Here is a 17513-nt window from a genome sequence, read left to right on the forward strand (position 1 = left end):
TAAAATTGCGAGCAAATTAGACAATTTGTCATCGGCAGCTCTACAAACATTTTTCATTGACTCGTAAGCGAGATACGGTCGTGCACGATTTGTCCATGTTTCCGAAGGCTGGCGTCTCGAGCGAGAGATTTTCAAACGGCGTGACAAAGATCGACGCGTTTTAAGAGTTCTAAGAAGAAGAACGTGACTCCGTTAAACATCGAGCTTATTATCGGAATGGATAATTAAATCTTTAAATAATTGGATTATACGCTTGTACCGAATATCTTGCAGTTTCTACGTACATTTTCACATTTGTTTAAGACTTCATCAACGCGATCACGATGGTCGAGTACGGCTAATGAAATTCCAAGATGCTTCGTATAATACGTACAGTGTTTTCACATATTTATATCTAAAAGAAAAAACGTTTTAGCCTGTGTTTTGCACAGAGTTCTACACGAATCACAACAATGATAAAAATCTCTATTTCTTGTAGCGAAAAAAGAGCGACAATGGTACATGGCGTAAAAATAAGTACACACTACGTTCGTATCGTATTGATATTGTAAAATTGTAAAATCGTTGGTCAGACACGGACAAAACGACAGGCGCGGGCGGGAAATCAATTTTCCATCGAAATGTTTTGCCTGCTGGCTGGTCGTGTACGACCAAGAAACGTAAGCATCGATGAAACACGAAAAACAATCGGAATAACAGCACAAGTGTAGCTTCTGGCCTGTTTGCATGGCGGCCGTCGTCACCCGGATATGAATCGGCCGTGTGCTCGTGTGATTTTGGCAAAGAACAATATTTATTCGCTGCTGTGGCCCGTGTTTGATCGTTCAGGCATTTGAAAGTACCGATCGTCCAGTTTATGCGTTCCACGGCTCAAAAGGAAAAGTCCAATTTGGATGAAACGCTGCACGCTCGAAGAACAGCTAAAAATATTAGATACACAGTTTATTTGAACTGTGGCAACTCGTGTTTGAAGGGTGAAACCTCGAGTAAAAAGTTCGACCTGTTAACAGGTAAGTTTTAATTACACGGTTGCTCGGGTAACAGATAGAGCAAAAATTGCTTGGCTTTTGACACGGAAGCGGATGCTGCAGTTGAGGAAAAATTTTCACGAATGCGTAAAAACAGAGCAATACGAAAGATTGCAGTGTTTTTGCAAAATTAATGGTACACGCATAGGTTGCATATGGTTGGCTCGTAAACCGATACAAAAATTCGAATTTCTATAAAATAAAAATCCGAATTTTCCTCGAGTTACACTGATCGCGTCGATAATAATAACTTTGTACGTATTAGGTCGTCCGAAAAGTTTCTTTCGTTTTATAAGGAAACAATGGATGCGCAAATTTCGTTTTACATTATTTTGTTGAATTACGTATGATCCATTTTGTTCTATCAAAGTACAGGTTACAACGTTCGACAGATTAGGTTTCATGTTTGTATAAAGATTCGTTGTTGTAAAGGACGTGTCTGTAAAGGAAAGACACTTTTTGGACAACCTTATAAAATAATAATAAATAATCCTTATAAAATGAAATTTCGTGACTACAATTATACCGATCGCATCGATCATGTTCCAATATACGAAATTTTTGTACGTTTTTCATATAGATCGATGAAAACAGTTTGCAAATTAGCAGCGTGATACAAAGTGTTAAATGTACGTACGTGAAACTTGAAAGAGAACATTGTCAAAAAGCAACGACACCGACAGATATCTTTCGACACGGTCGCGTGTAAGAATTTCGTCAACGCGACTGCGTTTCCACGTGTCGATCGTTCCAGAAATCGAGAAGAATGTCGCGTGTTTGCCGGAAGAACGGTTCCCAGGTTCGGGTTCGTCCGACCCTTGTTTTCGAAGCGCGTCGCGCGAGCAATTTCGGAAAGCCGGTCACTTTGCAAATAGTTGCTCTCGTTTGCGAACTGGCTATGAAGATTTCATAGCGATCGTTCTTCCTATTCAACGATCATGGGGTGGGCTTCGAACGTATCGTATTGACAGAGGTCACGTGGCGAGGGCTCATCACGTGCGCTCCTACGCCCATGGGAAACTCTCATCTCCAGCAAAGAGATCGCCTCGATCAAAAGTCAGATTTCTTGTTCCGACTTCCTTTGATCTCTTTCGCATTGATATTATTCATTGATACTACTTTAAACGAAAACCTTGTATATTACATATATAGGGTGATTTATTTGCACGATATGGCCGTTTGTAGCGATATTAAACAGCGTTAGAATTATCGTCGATATCAGTGCCAATGTTCAAGGGTCGCAACGTTGTGTTCACGATAATTATGTAACATAATTGCGTACGATAACGTTGACAATCTTGAATATTACTGAACGCTTCTTTCGAGGATTTCGTCACCTGAAACATCGAAAATTCGTGTAAAAAGAAAACGTATGACGAACTTTTATTTTGTTTCTTTGGATATTCGTTTCTTGTGGATAAAAACGACGCATCTTAAATAAGGGATAGACAGATAGAGATATGGTGTCCGATAGAAAAAATACGAAATTGGTGACTACAAGAGGATGAAACTGTTTCCAAGCGATCGGTCTACTATGAATGACAGCGTTGATCGAGCGAAACGTATACATTTATGTTGCGTTTACAGGAAACCGTAGTACGTAAAACGAGTATCAAGGAAAATTGCCATTTACCATATTGTATGCCATGCGATTTTAAAAGAGACAGTGCAATTACAGACACGGTTAAAGATATTCGTGAAATATACGACGAACGAGCTTTTTTGCACATCCCGATGAAAAGCTGTGCCCTCTAAATAAGAAATAAAATGATAGAAAAATAGAAAGAAAACAGAGAATTGTAACGTGTCCGATAGAAAAAATACGAGACTCGTCGGTACAAGGGGATGAATCTGTTTCCAAGCAATCGGCCTGCTATGGACGACAGGCTTAATTGAATGAAACGTACGTTCTACTTGTAGGAAACCGTAGCGTTTAAGCACGCACGCGACCAGAGAGGAGTCTCCTATTCGATCATTATGCCCCCGACCTAGCTACCAGCAAAACCACCCTTCTGGCCGAAGGTGTAGGTCGCGCGAGCCGCAGTCACGTGTGTGTCACGTGCCAGGGATTACTAATTATGCGCCGAGAACGATCATAATATCCTGAGCCCAGTAGGCATACTGCATAGATACAGTTAATATCTGGCACGGCAAACACCACCACCATTCACCGTTCCGATTTATGAATAAAGTTCCTTGCTCGAACGCCGCCCTCGATATTTGATTTTCACACATGAGCATCATCGGTTCATCCGACGTCTTCCGAGGACTTCTTCCTTTTCTTCTTCTCTCTTCTCTTCCCACCAAGAGTTTCCGTATAGCGAAAGTGGAAGTAAGCTTTGATAACGATCATCGAACGTTTCCTTTTTATTCGGAGCAACGAAGATATTTTATGAGAAATTTTTAGACCAGATACTTCAAAATTAGATGAAAAATATTCGTGGGACGAGCTGATGTAACGTATAAGACACAGTACGGTAGAAAAGCGACAAACTATCCAAATAAATTAATAGAAGCTTTTTGTGTGTATAGTTGGAATTCTAAAGGGGATGGAAAATAAGGAACATCCTCCGAATTTTGCTCGTATACCGAACCGTCAGTAATTAAATACTAAAACACACGTAATAGTTTCTCGATTTAGAAATTCCTATCTCTCAACGCGTCGATTAAAAATAAATGATATTGTATTTACATTTGCGAGAAACCTAAAACACACTTAACTAAGATCGACGTATCTTCGTTAATTTTTATCTTCCAAAACCTCTTACCGTTTAAACGGTCTTTTATCCTTCGCTGTATTATTAAATAATTAACCAAAATAATCAAGTTTTACATCGTCAAACCAACACAGCACACGACTGAAAGCAAAATTCACGAGTCTACCGAAACGAGGAAACGAAAAATCAATTGAAAGGGAAAAGGAAACACCGATTCATGAAAAAGCATCCCTCTAAAGGGTGTAAAAAAAAGTCCCTGGCGGTATTTCCCGATGGACATAAATTGGCTACGCCCCAGATTCGCAGGATCAACAGGCTCCGAGAAGGAGCGAAGGACAAATTGCGAACGATTCGCGTTGGTGTTGCTTGTTTCATACAAGTTCGGCCAGTAACTACGCGGAGAGTAGCCGAAAGAGATGGGAGGATTTTTACGAGCAAAGGCCTAAGTGAAATTCCCTTTCCAGGACGAAATATTCCCACCATAGCGGTGTTAGGAAGGGCGGTGAACGGTCATTAATTATTTATGTGCGGCAAGACGTAACGATCGCGACGCGTGTCGAGGCTTTTAGCGGCTACGAAGAGACCTTCTGGCCGAAGGTCGCCACCTTTGCACCTTCCGATCCGCCCTGGGGAAAATCTGCGACGACTTTATTATCGAGAACATTCGCACGCTTGATGAACTTTGTTTCGGCCGAAACTTTACTACGCGGCTATTTTTTCTATTTCCCCCTTTTTATTTTTCTATTTTAATCTTTGATTTATCTGTAGATATTTGCGTATTTCACGTTTGAAATTGTCCTTGATCTTTTGGAATTTTTGTATCATTGTTTTATTTTATGGATATCGAACGTCGATTAAATTTGTCGTTGCGGGAGATTCTTGGAATTGAAACGATTCTTTTTTTTTTTTTCGTTACAGGTATTTGTGCGTTTCATCGTTTGAAGCTGTTCTTGAATTTTTAGAATTTTTCCATTTTATTTATCGATGTCGAGTGTTAATTAAATTTGTTATTTTGAAATATTTCTGCGACGTGATTAAGTTGAACAGGAACAATTTTTTTTTTTACCATAGCTATCCGTGAGTTCAGTATTTCAATTTAATTTTAATTTCTAAAGCTTTTGTATTTCACCCGTTAAAATCGATCGTCGATTGAATTTATCGTTTTGGGAGAATTTTCAAATGATTAATATCGACAACTGACATTTTCTAAATACACGATGCTAAATTTTATATCATAAAATCATTCAGTATATATTAAATACACTCAGAAATCTTAAATTAATTATTATGCTAGCGTCAAACTGAACAAATTAAATACTCGATGGAATAATATAATAAATGCCAATAATATAATAAAATACTGTACTTATACACCTGTTAGTCAAAGATTCAATTTTTAATCCTTCAGACAATTCTTTTTAATTCAACCGATTAAGCAACCACAATATTATTCTTCTATTATTCTTTCGATCAGAATATTTAGTATTACATGTTCACTACGGTTCGATTTAATTAACAGCCCTATCGATATCATGCACGTACCACGAATGATAACGATGTATGGACAGCTTTCTGTTCTCAGGAGATGAAAAACTCTGACGATTATTCGTTATCATTCTGAAAACATTAACATATGCTTCGTCGTTTCGAGATTAATAAGGTATTAACGAAACCGATTCGCCGCTAACTGCAATTTTAATCCTCCTTTTTGATCCAGTTATATTTGAATCTTTATCTTGGAACTTTTCAAAAATCAACAGATTCTTGATTGACCCATTCAGAAGGCACATTGATCAATCCCACGTAAAGTAGAAAAACACGATATGACGTTTTCTAGATTTCCCTTAAAACTTGCCATTATCGTTTGTTATTATTTATTTTCTTACGACGGATCAACTTACGAAAGTAAATCGTTCGTTTCTTGAACGTTGAATATTGATCGTGAGCTCACGTAGCGAAATTAAGAAATGAATAAAAAGCGCAGCTATGATCAGTTTGGAATCTTAAAAATTGATTCAACTAAGGAAACTATTTCGTTGCCAAAATAGAATCAAGATACCCAAAAAGTTCAGGTGTACTGGAAATTTGTAACTGAATCCAGTGAACCGTAACCAAGTAGACCGTAACTAATAATATATTATAAATCAACTAAATATAATAAACTATAATATACTAAAAATTCTGGTCATTTGAAAATCGATCAACGTTGCAAATTCGTCTAAATCCAGAGACGAGGAAGATCGATGTATTAAATATGGCGTCGGAGGGAAACTTGGCGGATCCCTGCGCATGGAGCAGCCCTAGCGTGGTACAAGGGATCAACATGAGCTTAACGGCAGGCGCCAATATACCTAGCTACCCCCTCACCCGCACATACCGACCAAGCCGTCAAGCTGTGGTATTAAACGGGGCATGCGTGAGGTCCACGGTGGTTGGTCACGTGTACGTTTCCAACCACCCTCTATCCTCGCCACCCCCTAACCGACTGTGTGCGTACATTCTTACGATTTCTAAGGAAGTGTTGCCTCCGAGAGCCACGCCACGGGACAATTAAATTGAACGCCAGCACGAGAATATACGTATAAATGGAGATATTAGTAAGGGTGTAATGATAGTTTTGCAGGGGTTGGAAATAGAATCTCTGAATTCCTTTTTATATTCAGAAAAATTTGGGGAGATACTTGGAGAAATTTCGTAGCGGAGGCTTGGTATTTTCGTGGTGGTTGACTTTTAGAACGTTTAACTAAATGTATTTGAGGTTTAGATTAAAAGTACAGACTCGTGGGGTTGGAAATGGAATTGCGGCGGCACATGAGTTAGAGGACAATTCAAATCATGTTGTTGTTTTACATGGAAGTATCAAGATCGTTAGGATACACGTAATGTAAGAATAAATAAACTCCGGGCAAAATAACGTCGCTGCTACGTGCAATCGTCGAACGAAGACGAATTCGAATTTTCCGACTTTCCCCGTTTATGAATAAACGAATGCAACGGGAAAGAGTTACGGTCAGTTGTCGATCGGTTATCAACCAGTTATCAACGAATTATCAGCGATCTAATTAACGAGTCATTAGCGATCCTATTTTACGACTTATACACTGCCTTAGCGAATCGGTTGGTACGAACGTCCTTGCGAACATTACCTGTATATTAATTTATCATTTTAAATATATTCGATGGCTTCAACAACGAACAATCTCGTCCATTAAACCTCACCGACCCACACACATAAATCTCTACGGAATCTTTGAGTCTTCTTTTGTATTCGGAAAATTTTAAAGTAATACTTAAGAAATTCTCGTAGCGGAGGCTAGGTATTTCCATGGTGATTAACCTATAGAACATTTAACTAAATGTATTTAAGGTTTAGAGTAAAAGTACAGACTTATAGGGGTGAAAATAAAATCCTTGAATCTCCTTTTGTATTCAGAAAATTTTGAAATACTTGGGGAAGTTTCGCAACGGAGTGTTGGCATTTACGTGGTGATTAACATTTAGAACCTTTAAGGAAATGTCTTTATAGATTAAATTAAAAATAGAGACCCGCGGGGTTGGAGATGGAATGTTGGATGATTTCGGTTTGGAATTTGTATTTTTGGAATTACTCGAGGAGAAATGTTAAGGAAAGTGGTGGAGTTTTAGAAGCGTGGTCTTCCTAAATTGAGCTACAAATATAGTTTCATAGGGGTTGCGCATGAAATTCCCTACTAGATCTGTTCAAAAATTGGAATTATTTCATTATTTGGCAGGAGATGCTGAGGAGAATGTTGAGAGAGTTTTGCATTTTTCATGACGTACGATTTTAAACATTTTTAAACCGTGTTCGTTAACTTTATTAAGAAACGCAGAGATATAGTTGCTTTGCTTTTGTAAGAAAGAAATTTAAATATTATCGTTCTTCTATAAATAAGAAAGACTTCGAAAGAATATTGAAAGATGGAGATCGAGTCCTTTATAAGAAGTCTCGCGTTTTGCTTTTCTGCGTGGTTTTATGAAAACAGTAAAATTCTAAGAACAACGAGGAACATAAAATCTCCAATATTTCTGCTACAATCAAAATTATTCGCCTTTCCTGCGAACATGTAAAACACGCGGAATCTCGAATTTCCTATTTCGTTGCAGCCATTCGCGAAATATCTATAATTTCCTGAATGACATATCGCATAAGACATATATCCAGTAACATTGTCAAGATACTTGCAAAATTCGATCAACGTACCGTCTCAAGTTTCCTTCTTTCTTCCTTCAAAAACAAATCCGCATGATTTTTAAGATTTCTAAGATTTTTCTAGTAAAACTGTGTTACGATAGAATCGTGAATATTCTAAAACGAACTGGCGGTAATATCGAGATGAAGATAATAAAAAATTCCAACGAGAACCGATCTATTTGCAATCCTTTCAAGAAATGAATCAAATCTAAAGTGGGGATATTTCAAATGATCCGTGCCGCGATTAATTCCGCCGGAAACCGGTCGATTTTCTTCCATCGTCATCCCCGGAATTCCCGCTTTTCGAAACGTTCTTTCGCAATTAATATTTCATGTTTAATATCGTCGAATATTTTTATTACTACGAAATATGAATTCCGCTTGTTTTTACGTCCTCCATTACTTTCATCGCTAAATTTCAAGTTTATGCGTATGTATGTATATCGATATATGCATGCACCGGTGTAATTAACGAACGCAATTTTTCAAATGAAGTACACGTGGAATGTCATTCAATTAAATCAACCTGACTATAAAAAGAAGCAATTATTGTCGCTTGAAATTCGTTGCATGCAACTGTTATTAAATGCAACAATTTCGAATGAGGAAACATGTTGACTGGAAAATTCTGGTTATATTAAAGGCTGTAAAGATATAAAAATTTGTTTAATAGCACCCGTGTAAATTGTATAAATAACGTGATCGCATAGATTATCCGGTTTTTAATTCCGACCGAAAAATTCCTCACGATCCAGCTGCAAGATAAAAATATTCGAATTCTCCAAAGAAACGTGAAAAAAACAAACACTTTTATCGAAAATCCATAATTAGATCGACGTTTATGCAAATTTACCCCTTTTATGAACACAATTAAAGAAATGGAATCTAATTACAAATTTCTTTCGCCCCTTCAAGATTCCAACGAATAATTTACTTCAGATACTTTGCATATTAAATCACAGATTAGCTGAAAATATAAATTTCCTTCAAACGCATAAATATCTGCACTTCGATTATGATATATGGGGTTGGCAACTAAGCGATTGCGGATTTTATCAATACCATCTAATGACAAAATCCGCGATCACTTAGTTGCCAACCCAATACATTATGCGGGCGAATTTAAGGTATTTTTATTATCTTTTTACTTACTCGTTGTTGTAGTTCTACCGATATTTCTATAAATCTTTTTATCGTGCAAGTTTAAATTCAAATTATGAGCTAAAGGAAAGATTATTTGGAAATTTACATTCGCGATGAAACGTGTTCGAAGAAAGTCGTTCCCTTTTTAATTTCGGGGAGAAACGCGTTATTTGCGGAGCGTTAAACGCGTCGAATAAGCCGCAAGACATATCTTAGTTATTTAGAACTCGACGTCGTAGGGAGAAGCCTCTTTCATCCCTTCGAGTGTCCTGCAAGATTTAATTAAAAATCGGCCAGACTAAAGCGGCACACACAAAAGATACGACGCGTTCTTTCCTATGCATTGTTTTGAATTTACAGGGAAACTTGGAACGCGTCGAATAGGTACGTTTACTTTATAATTTCTTAAATCAGAATTCTCTTGCACCATAATTTACCAGCTAATCGTATTAGCGAACTGTATATACTAAACTGCTCTTTCATAATTTCATTATCTTCATCGACATCTTACTTCATCTTCCAGAGCAAAATTTATTTGTAGAATTGTGCTCCCTTACAATTTTACCATTTTTTTCTTCTTCAGGGGAATGATCTATTTGTAGAAATTTATTTATTCCTCTACTAAACTTATTACTGTTACGTAAAAGCAATTATTAGCATCGATTACTTGTAACTTACAATTAGTTAGGTTCAATCGCGCAAGAAAATCTAGACGTCGCGAATTTTTCTAATTCCCTCGAGATGTTCAAATTAGAAATCGACAGAGTGGAACGCGCGATTTTCTGAAAGGTGTGCTGAAACTGAAAACTTGTTAATTTTATTTCTTTAAGAACGTGTCGAGCTAAACGTCTTATCGAAAGATACGACGATCTGATTTTCGTTTACGAAATTAGCCTCGCGGAACACGACGAAAAATTTCTTCCAACGTATGGAAAATCATTTCAACCCGACGATTTTATTCCAACGTTGAAAAAAGACGTAAGAAAGAGGGAAGGCCGAGCTTAAAAGAAAAATCAGTGCACCTTAAAAGAAAAAGAGGAAAATTCTAAAGCACTGGTTCCCCGTTCCTTTTTCGCAGCGTCGATCGATCTCCATACATCTGGAAACGTTCCTCTGCCTCTGAAATTCCTCCTCCAACCCTCGTTCCAACAAAAACATCCCCCGAGACAGGTATCCGGAGTTCCATAGAAATGGCGGAAAAGCACGGTAGGTTCCGTTCTCTGTCCATGCTCCGACTCTAACCTGTGCTGTAGCATTGTATAAAGCGCAAGCCTCGTCCTGTAGTAGGTGCCTCCCTGCTCCTCCTCACCGCACTATTGACGGGAGTTTTAATAAAAGTACCCCCACCAGGAAAGCTAAACGTCGCAGTGGAAGGACCCGGTGAACGCCGAGCCAAGAAGATATTGGGTAAAGCAAAGATCGTAAGGACACTTACAGACATCGGGCCCGGGCGAAATTTCGGAGCAGATTGAGACCACCGACGCTTTACTCTCCCCCATGGCGACTACAGTAATCGTAATTTTCGCAGTGACGGCAACGCCGAAATTCTCGTTTAACGACACAGCGGAAATCTATTGCGCGCATCCGGTTCCTATGACGGCCAGGTTTTTCGACGTTTTCCAAGCTTTTTTGCAAGTTGATTTATCGACGTTGGTCTTCCTCCTTTTATCTGAAATATCACGAGTTAGATATAGGTAGCGAAATGATCGTAAGCCAGCGGAAGATACGCGATGATAGATGTAGATAGGTTGAAAGGAACAAAGCTACATTTGTATGTATAATGTAAATTATTTTTTAGATGTAGGAGGGAATATACGTTGTGAGATGAGAATGCGGACGGGTGTGGGTTTGGGGTAGTGTTGGATGGTGTAAGAGTTGTGTAGGAATGAGCGAGAACTAGAAATATGTAAGCCGAGATCTGTTCGTGGGCTGTGAAGCGGAAAAATAAATAAATTAAAAGCTGGATATTAGTATGGCGAGTAGATTGCGGATTTTTATGAATTTACAGCAAATTTAAATATACAGAAGTACACATATAATATTGGAAAAATAGTAGCATTCGTTGGAATATTTGGAGGACGAAAGAAATTTCTATCTCCATTCCGTTTCTCTCGAGATTATTGTTTATAGAGATTCGAATTATTAGAAATATATTCGCAGTCGAATGAATTTTTTATTAATTCAATATGTGTCGATTATCGTGGTAGCTTTAACCAGACAAAACTTCGAATCGATGATCAAAGGAAGTCGATGCATAGGGAATGAACAAGATATGGCACGATCGTTGAAAACGAATTCTCAATGGATGAATCGTCACTAGATCACGCTCTAGTGCGGCGTAACACAAGGTGGCGAGATCGTCCTTTGAATATAAACCCCGGGACCATTATGACGCCTCGTCGATCCCATAGAAAGACGAGTCTCGGTTCCAGTGGATCCTCCAGACAACAACCACCGATCCACCGTTTCCACTATTCACAGACGGCCTCTGTATTTGACCACAAACTGTTTTAATCCCTCTGTTACTTCTATTTGCGTTTCTCAAATCGTTGAGCAATATCCGCTCGCTCGTGATCCGATGTTACGTGGCCTGGCCACTCTTTAGCCGTCATCGTAGCTGGATGTATCGATCACTCGATGAATCCACGCCCTATGCATACGATTTGAAGAAACTGAAAATGCAATTGTTCGGAAAGCGGAACGAAAATGGGAAAAATTTCCGATTGTTTGGAGAGAAGCGAAAGGGAAGAAGTAGCTTGCAAGTGACGTTTAGCTAACCCTTTGTCGAAGTAGAATGGAGAAAGCAGTAGAAAGTTTTACATTTTAGAGGCTACCATGGATAAAATGTCATCTTATCTGAACTTTCCGATCATATGTATGTAAAAAATAATTTTCTTTATATTTAGTATCGAATAATATTAAAATGTTTCATTCTACTTACTTAACTTTATTAATTTTTTAATTCAAAAAAGATTTGCTGCGGTGAACTTTCGCTCGTGACGGTTTTTAAAGATTACGTGATATTTATGTGACATATGTAGGTGTGGATTTACGATCTGATGATTTCATAAGGAAGAAGGTAAATATTACTTTCGATCGACCTTGATAAATCAGCTGAAGTATTCAGTTGCCTGTGTAATTATATAATTGTAACAATTATGTAATTGTTGATGATTAATCGTAACACAAGCCTCGTCGTACGTTTCTTCAAATTACGTTTCATAGCACAGTATCTTAATTTGACAGAAAAACGGATACCGGGATCAAGCTTCCAAAAGAAGTTTTTGCAAAAGAAAGGAGAGGATAGAAATAGAGGCAGAAGCAAAGTAAATTATTATTAGAAAAGTTTCTGTGGCAATATAAATATACAAAGATGCAGATGATATGAATTGAACAGGACGGTTAATTAGAGATCGGTCAGGTAATCCTGGTAAAAGGTAATTGATTCTTACATTTGGGGATGAAACCTGTACGAAGTAAGAAAGAACACAGCGAAACACCTGTGATTAGTTCGCCGGCTGCAGTGGAACAGTACGGTTAGTCGATAGTTAAGCAAACACGAGAACTTCGTGGCTAATAGCGTGTCAAATCTAGCGAGGATAATCGGTGAAGGCCCGTCAGCTGTGTCCACAACGATACTTTTCGCTCTTGTCTTTTAAATATCCCAAAGCAGTTGATTTATTGACTCGTACGTACTATCAGATGATCGTCTTATCAGCTTTCGTGATCATCGTCGATGTCTATCAAATGGTCATTGAATTACTCATCCCCGTTTTTTAATATTTGTTCGTTCTCAAAAATGGGAATCAATTTTTTTGGTCATCGTTGATCGTCGAACGATGATGGACCTTTTTACATTTGGTTATTCCTACAAATGGGAATTAGATTTTCTACAAAAAGTAAGTCAATAGAATTATGTTTTCCTTATTATTATTATTTTATCAAACGAAAAATTAGAAATTAAAAATATTATGCAAATCCTTTGTATTCTTGCAAGCTTAACATTGGCAAAGAAAATCTGGTAATGTTCTTCTCACTGCGCTGCACTAAACAAGAATCAGAAATAGAAGATTTCGATCGACGATTTCTTCTTACAACCCCAATGTAAAAAAAGACATAAGTAAATATCCAAAACAAAAAAATATTAATCAAATCCTTACGAAAGCCTCTTGCCAACAAAATATAAAAAAGAAAGACTACTAATGTTTCTCTTCCTGCGTTACGCTAGAAGAGTACCCGAAACGAAGAAAATTAATCAAATGCTTAAAATCTCCTCCTACAAACTCGATATTAAAATAAAATAAAATTCAGTAACGTAAATTAAGTAAAAGAAAAAAGAAAAAAAAATCAGGAACTGCAAAATAAATGTTGCGTTAACATGACATCGACCATTAACAGATTAATCCTTGAGCGCGTGCACACGAAACCTTCAAGTCGAATGAACTTTCATCGCTACCGAAGGTTCAGCCGAACTTAACGGCCGACCGGGATAAGGTTAAAGGTTATCGTTCGAGGAACGACGAAAGAGGGAACGCGTAGCCATGAGGCTTGTTTTATGGCTCCGCCCTCGTACTCTTGCTATTCCACCCCCGCAAGTGTGACATGCGCGTTCACAGCACCCCACGACGGTTCTCAAACTCAATTCTCTTCCATTGAAACTGAAACTATCTCGTTGAATAATCCGGGATTACTGAACGAGTGATTTTTTTCCAAATTTTGGAGACAATCGCAAATTGATGGACGACCATCGGTAGAACAGATGGGATTACGATTCGTTAAGTGTTCGTGGACCTGCGTTGTGTTCGATCGATCTTATACCTGGTTCTAAACGCTTCTGTGCCAAGGTAGACGATGATCGAGAAGTTCCACGTTCTTTTTCATATCGAGCTTTTCGGTTAATGTTGCAATTATCGACGACTAAAGCGTAAAATTTGTAGCAATTGGAATGAACGCGAGTATCGGAAATGAAACTTGTGTGAAGAAATATGTAGTGCAAAGTGAAGGAGAGACAGATTGTCCCAAAAGGCTCCTTCGTTTTGTAAGAAAATAATATGTGCACGACATTTTTTGTTATCTATTGGAACGAAATGGATCAATACGTAATTCGATAAAATAATATAAAACGAAAAATGTCGTGCATCTATTATTTCCTTACAAGACAAAGAAGCTTTTGACACGACCTAATATTTTATAAAGAGTCATTAGAATTCCTAAGAATGTACTTCAGTAAGTGTATGAAATTGTGATGAACAATTGAATTAATCAAATTAAATAAATTAAATTAAAAACACAGTTATAGAAGTATCTGAAAAAAAACGACGCTATATGTGGATATAGAAACGTTGCGTTAAGTGGCTGATAGGATGAGTTAAATACAAATGTGATGGAATTGCTGTAACAAAGAAAGGTACGAGACTAATCGATTAATAAAAATGAATGTTACTTTTTGACGACAAATGACCATAGAAAGACAACTTCTTGCGCACGTGGTTACTAACAAAACGTATGAATTAAAAATGAATTAAATGGATACCCATATCATATACCAATCTATCTAAATCTCAACACAGAAAGAAACACCTTAATGTAATCTTTTTCAACCGATAAACCAATCTTCTGTAACATTCTATACACATGATCAATTTAGAAGATCATCCACTTCTACCAAAAACGTCCAAAAGATCCAAAACCTATCAACCAACAAATGAACAATAAATCTAAACACATTAGACAGGCATCTTGATCCGATGATACCTCTGTTCCACCGACTGGTAAACCGATCAGTCTGCATAATGTGATTTAAACGTCACCCTAACGAGATCAGGTTCGGCCCCAAGGTTCGGCTCGCTGCAAGGTTGACGCGAGCGAAGGGTGCAAAACGATTAATCCGTGACTTTTCGTCCGAAGCAGGATCGAAACGTACTGTTATATCCTTTGGTGTAGGAAACGGGACGAGGGAGCCAGCTGTCGACAGGGTAGCGGCTGCACGTACAATATCACCGTGGCTTTTGGGGGATCCAAGATGACGGTCCTCTCTTCCGTCGTGTTACGCTTTAGGGAGTCTCTCCTCTGGCGTCAGCTTGCGAGGGAAGAAACGAACTGGCTGACCCTGCGGACCAGCCCATGGAAAAACTGTCCCTTCGCACAGTTATTGATGTATCAGCGATACGATATCGCAGGAAAGAAAACTAACGCGTTTGTGCAAGATGAAGCTCGCGTATTAACGCGTTCACGTAAATTTGACATATTTTAGCCCGGGAACCGCGAAAGATCGAAATATATCGCATCGTGACATTCAATTTTGCAAAACATTATATTCTGTTACGTTTACGTTCTAATGCGTTTTTATTGAGCCATTCGTTTTTAGAAATCTTTTTGCCGGTGAAATCTGCCTAATTTTCATCGTCGTAAGAGACTTGTTGCTAGTAACGCGTGCGTCATCGATGACCACCGTGACATTCAACTCGAGTAGAAAGTTCCAGCTTTGGAGAATTTATATTTGGTAGCCTTGAGTTTGAATAAGATTTTTGGAAAAAGGTGGCTACTGGTTTACAAGACGAGAACACGATCAATCGTGGCTTCAGATCACACGTTGTGTTAATGTACGAGTGCGTGATTATTGGACGAAAGTGGTTTCGAATGCGGAGCCTCGTGTTATCTTAAGGTAAAAGTTGCAATCTTAGAGAACTTATGTTTGGTAGTCTTAAGAATTTGTAGAATTTTCTAGACTCCTATGGAGACTCGATTTTCTTGGATTTTTGAATGCTTGGTGTCTTGATAGTAAGTCGATCTTCAACTCGGAGAGGAATGAAAATGGATAAGTGTGCGATTGTGTTTCGTTTTTCCGAACGTTTGGTCGAAATTGTGCATATTGAAAAATTTGTGTTTCGTGATCTTGGGTACTTTCGCGGGTTTTGCGAGAACTTCCAGAGAAGGGAGTTTTCCAAGTTTCGAATGCTCGGTAATCTTAGGACTTTGAACTTTAACTCGCAGAATGAACCAAATTCTTGACTGATCTTTGCATAATCTCAACAGTCGTGAAAGTGAATTCCTTGGAAATCGTACAAAAAAGTCCATTCAAGATCCACTAATAAACATACATGTGCGAATCTATCCGTTTAATTTGCATCCAGATAAAACAATAAAAAAAGATACCAGAACTTAATCCTGTCTCGAAACCGTATCACGATCATATCTTCGAAACAAACATACGACACGTATTTCCATAACTGTCACTACAGCCATGTTGGATCACATTCTTTTTATTTTAACTTACGAACTTACGTCGCTAGTTTTACATAAAATATACTTAATCGATACAACTGCGCATAATATACTCGTGATGCCGAGAAAAAATATATTGCACGTATGCTACATTCTCTGACGTCTTATATTTTACTTTGTATAGTGCGCGAGACATCTTTGTGATTGCAGAACGTAGAATATCGTAACGCATCCTTAAACAGGCTGAAAAATACATTTTCTCTTGTACCAAGCTCTTTGCTTCTGTCTTAACAAGCGACAGGGTGTATCCATTGAAAACAAAAAAGATCCTTCCAAACGGAAGAACGAAATATTTCCTCGATATCCGTCCTCCAATTTATATTACAGTGTCTTTCTTAAAACAAATTTAACGCGCTCATTCTCGTACATCGAAACGAAAATATTCGTTTCTCCGGACAAAATTGCATACGATGCACACACACGCGCACACTCTCGTTTTACGCACGTTTCTTTCGCGACAACACGAAGTCACGTGCCGCGTCTTTCATTTTGTAACAAATATATCTCTATACATATTATATGTATCTAATATAATAGAACTTCTGCAAACGGCTGCAAAATATTTCATTTTCAGCAAAGGTTAAAAGGTTTTAAAGACACGACTCCTTCCTCTCCTTCGTTCGTAGAAAACTATACTCTTTGTTTCTTCCTCTCGCCTTTTTCTTTTTCTCTCGACTAACACGAAGATTCCGTTGCTTTTTGTCGAAGCAACCAATCGATTCTTCCGTTTTGTTATCCTAAAAAAAGTTCTTCGAATAAATGCAGAAAATACACGTTTCACTGGAAACGAAGGCTCGTTGGAGATCTGCGACACGATAGCCAGCCCGCAGACCTCCCTTTAATATCAAAACGATCAGATCCGACTGTTCCGCGAATATCAATGTATAAAGTTCCCTTGGAACCGGAAGTCGACAGAAGTACATATGTACAGTTAAGCCATCAAGTTATTTACACGACCACGAATAAATTAATTGTTTGAAACAAGCTGTAGCCTGTTTATCTATTCAGGTTACATAGTCATTACCGCATACAATTTTAATTAAAATCAGTGTATAATTTTTAAATAGAGTAAGCAAATGGTACGTGTATTTTTATTTGCTTACCTTTTTTAAGTACTCGTGTTTTATT

This window comes from Bombus pyrosoma, linkage group LG3, assembly GCF_014825855.1.
Source record: "Bombus pyrosoma isolate SC7728 linkage group LG3, ASM1482585v1, whole genome shotgun sequence".
NCBI lineage: Eukaryota > Metazoa > Arthropoda > Insecta > Hymenoptera > Apidae > Bombus > Bombus pyrosoma.